Source organism: Argiope bruennichi, chromosome X2, assembly GCF_947563725.1.
Source record: "Argiope bruennichi chromosome X2, qqArgBrue1.1, whole genome shotgun sequence".
Taxonomy (NCBI): domain Eukaryota; kingdom Metazoa; phylum Arthropoda; class Arachnida; order Araneae; family Araneidae; genus Argiope; species Argiope bruennichi.
In genome coordinates this window covers 134894523-134901972 of record NC_079163.1, presented here as the reverse complement: position 1 = coordinate 134901972, position 7450 = coordinate 134894523, and the positions used below count along the sequence as shown (strand labels likewise).

The 7450-nt window shown below is 31.0% G+C and overlaps 1 long non-coding RNA gene across 5 annotated transcripts; it reads left to right on the top strand.

The window, feature by feature from the left end:
- Window positions 1-1120: 1120 nt before the first annotated feature.
- On the top strand, window positions 1121-6856 carry LOC129960561 (uncharacterized). 5 transcript variants are annotated; one of them, XR_008783626.1, is made up of 9 exons: window positions 1121-1268; window positions 1344-1629; window positions 2674-2784; window positions 2971-3449; window positions 4024-4108; window positions 4203-4338; window positions 4481-4630; window positions 4808-5270; window positions 5905-6856. It is a non-coding gene; the product is annotated as an uncharacterized LOC129960561 (long non-coding RNA). The 5 variants fall into 5 exon arrangements; XR_008783627.1 differs by having other exon boundaries at window positions 1121-1629; window positions 2971-3095; window positions 3172-3449; XR_008783625.1 differs by having other exon boundaries at window positions 1121-1629; window positions 4808-4927; window positions 5000-5270.
- Window positions 6857-7450: the final 594 nt, after the last annotated feature.

Genomic DNA, 7450 nt, shown 5'->3' with positions numbered 1-7450 from the left:
TAAACAAAAAAAATTTAAATGCAAATTTATTTTTAATGTGAACATATTTAAATTGCAATTGAATGATCTGGAGAAATCGGCAAAAATAGAGCTAGGATTGAATTTTAAGAAATGTGTTGGATGAAGCATTCGGGATAAATTAAGTGTTTCAAAATGAAATTATTCATTTCAATTGAACGATTTGAACAATTTTGAATCAATCTTTATAGTTTTCTATTTAGATATGCTAAACGCATTATGAGAAGGAATAGATATGCTAAAAAAACTTGAGAAAAATATTGTTCAGTCTCGAATATATTTTATTTAAGAGTAAACTTGTTCATAACAAACTGAGTGAATAAGTTATAAAATTTTGTTTTTCAACTTATTAACGATAGAAACAGTCACCTTAAAAATGAGCAGACGATTTCATAAGGATAAAGAATAAATTCGGCTTAAAAACTATAGTTCAAAAATTCTAACCGAAATTGATTTCGTAAGATTCGCCACCATAGCTTGAATAGATGCCGTATTGGAAAGATTAACGTAATTTCTTGAATCGTTTCCAAGTTTTCAGAATTCCGTAGAAATCTATACTTTTGATATGCTGATTGAGTACGGAAGAAGTGTTCGTAATGTCTGGATATTTAGCAGAAGCGGCCTTTTAGCGGTGAGATTGCCACAATTACATAGGCGATACTTGGTATTGTCTGCTGCAACAGAGAGCATCATTACGACTTTTCTGTTTAGTAGTAGCTGGTACAAGCAAAAGGTGAATTAGGCGAGTAAATATAACAAACTTGGAGTTACCTTAAACTTAAAATGTTTCACTTATACCGGAAGGTTTCTGTCGAATTATGTGAATTTATTGTCGAATACATTAGATGCTAATAATAGGAACAATGACACATCCCTCAATCCTAGTCTATGGAATGACTGCTGTTTCGGTTTGTCACAAATTCTCTCTACTTGCAATTGGACGATTAGGAAACTTTCTCAGAATGCTATAGAAGATAACGGTAAGTTAAACGAATTTTGACAATTATCATGCTAGATTATAGAATATAAGCATTCAATCTGATAGTTAAATTGCAACATTACTAATGTGCACATTAAGTATGCATAGGTTAGAAAATTGACGACCTGTAGTAATGACCTTTTGCTGAATACCAATCGCCATGAAAAAGGGTTCCTTGGTTCCCCCCCCCCTCCCATGAACTGAACCGACATCAACTATATTGGATGCTGAGAAATACTCACTACAGATGATCAACAGACTGGAAATACAAGTATAGTTCGGTTTCTTAATTATAATACTAAAATTGCAAAAAATGACATGATATTCTCTAATCGTTTTCTTCTAGAAAGCAGATTCCCATAAGCTAATAAGGATGCAAATCATTATTACCTGGAAACGTTACATCCGTTTTGATAGACATTTCCAGCTACTTCTCAACGTAAGTATCTGTGAAATCGGAGCGCTTGCCATTCTGAAATCAACTTCTGCGAATGCAACAGTAGAATAAATGAATCGCCTGAAAATGGAGCCAGCATGCGAAAGCCTTCTGAATGTCGTCTTCATCAGGAAAATGTTGCCTGGCTAGGAAGGAACCATTTGAAGTGCTAAAACAGGACAAGAGAATTTTCTAGGTAATTTTCTTTCTTTAAAGTCTTTGCCTTTCCTAGAATTTTTCTGGATGAATGAAATATTTTACTATTGGTTTGAAAAAAAATATCTCCAATCCTATATTAGTCCTAATGAGATGTGTATATGTAGGTCATTATGATCACAAAGCAGTGTTTTTATAACGTCTAAATATGTCAAACCACAACAGTTCAACTGTCGTCTGACAGAATGAAAATTGAATGTTTTTCAAGCGTAACTTCATTTTATCACTATACGCTGGTTTCTATTTGGAGGATATTTGATGGCGCTCGGAGGAAAAACTGTACTGTAATCTTCAGTATAATCAATGATTGTTAAAAGGAGGATTAATATATTGATGGCAACATTTGTCATTAAAATAATACGCTTGCATACCCTTCGTAAGATTGAGAAACTAACACTAGGATAAATAAAACTATTTTAACATGTTACAAATGCATTTAAAATACTGAGAGTAGTTTGATTATCAATTGGGAATTAAATTGCTGTTAACTTCCAAAAAATGTGATTGTGTTTATTGCATGTATATCCGATTTAAATAATGGAATAAGATTTCTGTTCCATTTGTAGAGTGACTCTTCAATATCTGACACATATTCGGCAGCAATCTGGATGATATGGAAACTTCTTCTCAATATAGTATCGAAGAGATAAATATAAGCTACAAAAATTTATAATTGTCATGCCAAAATAGAGGTTTTAACTATTAAATTGTATCTTTACCAATGTACGCTTTATATTTTTATAGGTATATACAAATTGGAACACATGCTGTCTATATTAAACTTGTTTTTCTGAATAAAGACGTACTATCCACCCATGAAGTAACTAACTTTCAAGATTCCCCATATGTCCAAAATTGACGGCATTCTTGCTGAATGTGATGGAATACTCACTAAAAATGACCCATTTTGGCAACGCATGTATATAGTTAGTTTCTGAATTAATAGTTATATTAATTATCTGAAATAACCAAAAGACCATGTATTCACAAATATTTTTCTAAAGAAAAATTTCTCTTAAATTAGGAAGCAAACCATTACTACTTGAAACCATCCATCAAAACAGAAGCAGAATTTCCAATTTATCAACGTAATAAGACTTGGTTAGTGTTACTGATATCCTTCAGAATAATTGAGGTAAGTTGCAAGAATTTTGATAATTATCATATCAAAATGAATATAGAATATAATTATTCATTTGATTATTAAATAACTTGACGAATGTGAAGTAGGTTATTATATAATTAAACTTTGTATTTTTTATAATATTTATATGTAGGTTGGATTAGATTTTGATGCATAGTAATCTTTTGTTCAATAAAGGGTCCCCATTTACACTAAAAGTGAGATTGCTGTCTCCGTTACCACACTTATTATGAACCGACATCTATTGCGATGTATGTTGTGAAATGCTCACTACAGATGACATTGAAATGTTGGAAAATCAAGTATCCTTTCGTTTCTTATTTATAATATTGAAATCACAAAAATGACATTCTCTAACCATTTTATTTGATTTTCCAGAAAACATTGAACTGCAAGGAGGCAAACCATAATTACTCGTCAACATCTATTAAAACGGATGCAGAATTTCTAGCTATTTCTGAAAATAGAAAAGCGGAGGAACTGAAGCGCGTGCCATCCCGAGATCATCTTTCGTGAGTAGAGGGACCGAACAAATCAATCGCCAGAGCATGGAATCAACATGCGACAGCCTTTTGCATGTCTCCTCGTCACAAGTAAAATGTTGCCAGGCCAGAAACCTTTTTAAAGTGCAGAAATGGAACAAGAAATATTTCCAGGTAATTTTATTTCATAAAGCTTTTGGATATAGAGGATCTGATTTTCTGAATAAGCATTTTACTGTTAATTTGTAAAAAAAATCAATTTTTAATCCTATTACTCCTAATTAGATATATATGCAACTAATAAGTACAAAACGCTTTCCCGAGTGTCTCAATACCACAATGAACAAAACTTAAGTTGGAGTCTTGCATAAAATAAATGTTTTTCAAACGAAATTTAATTTCATCGCTTTATGATTGCTTTTATTTGAAGAGCATTTAATGAAGATTGGTGGAGAAACTGTACAGCAATCTTCATTAGACATTTATTGACTGTAATTTGAATGCAAAACTTATGTTCTTAAACATTTGCATAGCTCACGAAAGATTCTCGAACCAACACATTAGTATGATCAATAACAAGTCTAGATAGATCTTTTTACAAATATATTTAAAATGCTGCCAGCGTTTGATAGCTTCAAACGAAATGAATTCTTGTGTACTTCGCTTTTTTTTATTTCTAATTATGTCAATGCATGTACACCTGATTAAATAAAATTCTTAATGACAATATTTCCATGTTCATTTGTAGCGACTACTTCAGTTTCTGACAAATTCTCTACCAGCAATCTGGGTGATCGAGAAACTTTTCTCAGAATGGTATCGTAGAGATAACGGTAAGTTGCAAGAACTGATAATAGTCGTACCAAAATGAAGATAGAATTTGATTATTAAATTGCATCTTTACCAATGCACATTTTCTTTTTATAGATGTAGAAAAAGTTGGATACCTACTGCTTATATTAAATGTCTTTTTCTGAATCAAGACATGTTATCCATCCATGAAGTAATAAGGGTTTCGTGATTCCATATAGCTTTGGAATTGACGCCATTTATGCTGCATATGGTAAAATAGTCACCAAAAATGACTATATAAGTGCATTGCTAAATTTCAGTTACTGAATTATTTGAAATACAATTAATGCATAATTTTATTAATTACTTGAAATAATCGAAACGCCATGGCATTTTCAAATATTTTTTTCTAGAAAACAAGTTTTCTGAAGACATGCGGAGGCAAACTACATATAATTTATGTGGAAGGTTCTATCAAGACAGAAGCGGGCTTTCCAGCTATTTCTCAACACAAAGTTACCTGAATGATTCTGAAGCGATATCGGCATGTTGCAAGAATTTCGGTAATTGTCATACGGAAATGAATATAGGATTTATTCATTCATACATTTGATCATTAAGTAACCTACTTTACGAATGTAAAATAGGTTTATAATTTGACTTATTACTTTTTATAACTTAATATTTTTTAAACATGGTTCCGAATAGGTTTTGATCTATAGTCATCTTTTTCTCTAAAGGCGTATCACTCATCACCAGAAGATACTGCTTTCTTGGTTCCACACATGCTCTGAACTGACAGCAACTAAGCTGGATGCTATGAAATACTCTCTACTAATATCAAAACATTGGAAATCTAAGTATACATTCAACTTCTTAATCAAATTAAATAGCAAGAACATGGCATTTTCTAATCACTTTTATTCTTGTAGAAGGCAAATTTCCAGTAAGCTGTAAGGAGGCAAACCACAATCATCTGTAAATATCTATCAAAACAGAAGCAGCGTACCCAGCTATTTCTCAATACGCGAAATGGCGAAATTGATGCCATTCCGAGATCAACTTCTGCAACTATAGTGTCTGAAGAAATCGGTCGATGGAGAATGAATCTACCGTGTGACAGCCTTCTGCAAGTCCCTCACTACTAAAATGTTGCTCTGCTATAAGCCTCTTCAAGTACACGAACAGAACGACAAATGTCGGGTAATTGCGTTTCCTTTAAATCTTCGTTCTGTTTCCGGATTAACTTATTTTCAAGGCGCATAAAATATTTTGCTATTGACTTTCAATTTTTTCTTCTCAATGATTCATTATTCTTAAGTAAATAATATAATCTTAGTAAGGGCATTAATTACATTGTTTTTTTCCCAAGAGTCTAATGTGAAAATCCCAATATTTTGGTTTCTGCCCCCAGAATGAAAACTAAATGCTTTTCAAGCCACATTTCATTGTATCGGTATATAAGACATCCATTTGGAGAGTATTTTAATGGTGGTTGAGGAAGAAACGTTTATCTCTTCATTAAGCAAAGTTATTAATTTGTCATCGCAGTTTATCTTAAATAATACATACACGAAACTTTCAGGAAAAGGCTTTTTACTATGATAAATAACTTAAATATTTAGATAAATTCTACAAGTGCAATTAAAGTAGTGCAAATAGCTTTATTAGGATTTAATTTTTGTTATGAACTTTACAAAGATTAAATAGTCAATTTATTTAACTATAGTCTTCATATTCTTGTATTTCATTTTATGAGCAATATTAATGCTATTTGACATTCAATGGAATTGGTATTGAAGTTAAATTGATTTAAAATATTTAATATTCCCTTTAGGTGTCTGTTAGGAATACGCCTTCATCGATGTGATCCTGGAATAACAGACAATACCTGGACCCTTCATCAAGCGCATATTGGAGTGCGGATGCTGCACAGTTCAATTACGGACGAAGACTATATTTGAATTTATGTTATCAATATGTTCACAAGCAAATTTCAAACGGAACTAATTGACTAGATGCAAGAAACGGATATTGTAAATACAGCGACATAACAAATTTGATGGAACAAAACCTAGATTTAATTTTCGTGGTGCCTTCCTCTATAAATTGCATTTGAGAACATATTTGTTATTACCGAATTTGCTAAGAATTGTTTGACATGACAGATTGCTACTATACAATTTTAAGTCTTGGATTTTCATTACTGTAGTCTTTTTAACCATTATATCGGCAGAATTTCTTTCCATTTACAAACCAATTTTATAAAGAACACTGCACCCTTTCGTTGTAACTGAAGCAATTTCTTGACCTTGTTTGTTTCTAAAACTTCATTTCGTGATTTTGAATGACTATTATTAAAGAATCCTTCATATTCGAATAGGTGTTAATTCCTGTATCTATAACGAAGTTTGGATTTTGTGAGGATTTTGATCTCTGTTATGCTTAGTATCAATTACGTAAAACAATTTGTCTCTAAATTTCCGTTAGTTATCAATCTCGAGATCTTGATAATCAGCTTTTATCTAAAAGTTCTCTGAATTGTACAATATGGCGTTTAATATGTACTTATGTTTGATTAAAATATGAAATATTCCTTAAAGGAAACAATGCTTCTGTCTTATGTATACGAGGTAGAAAGATGCATTGGTAACAAATGTTTTTCCAATTGTTTGAAATAAGGTTTAAAATATCGCAGTTATTCTCTAAATTAAATCTTGTATTCGCACACATGAAATAATGCTAGGTTTTGATAAAATATTTTTATAATTGCATAGAAATATTAATAGCATTTGAAATGTCTTGATTCAAATTTTTAATTTGGATGTTTGATAACAAGTTTTATATTAAAAGATAATGTAATTTTTATATTGCTAGATTTATTTTGCAGGCATTATCTTCATCTTAATTTCTAGCCTTTAATTGTTTTTAGGTTAAAATTTTAAATGTATGCAATAATTGATTTTTTTTAAACTAAAGTTTTAGAAATACTTTATATTGGTCTATTCATTGCATCCATTTATAAATATTTTTAAAAACTAATCTTTTTATTAAATTTTTAAAATAAAATTTAGTAATATCAATAGAAAATTTTAAATCATGAGTTTTAAATATTGTATATTTTGGCTCTTAATTTTCTGTAAATCTTTATCCGCGGACAAAGGATATTTTGATTGGTTCGGCCGGCCAACCAATGGAAATATCTTTGTACTCTTAAAAAGCATTTGATCATCGTGCCTGATCCCCATGGTGATCAGAATGCATTTTTAAGAGAAATTCTCATGACTAGTGTATGGATAGGCAGTCAGGAATATCGTTTTATTTCTAAAAAAACGAATGGGTGAAATGAATGGTAAATGGTATAATAGTTTAATCTTTAATTT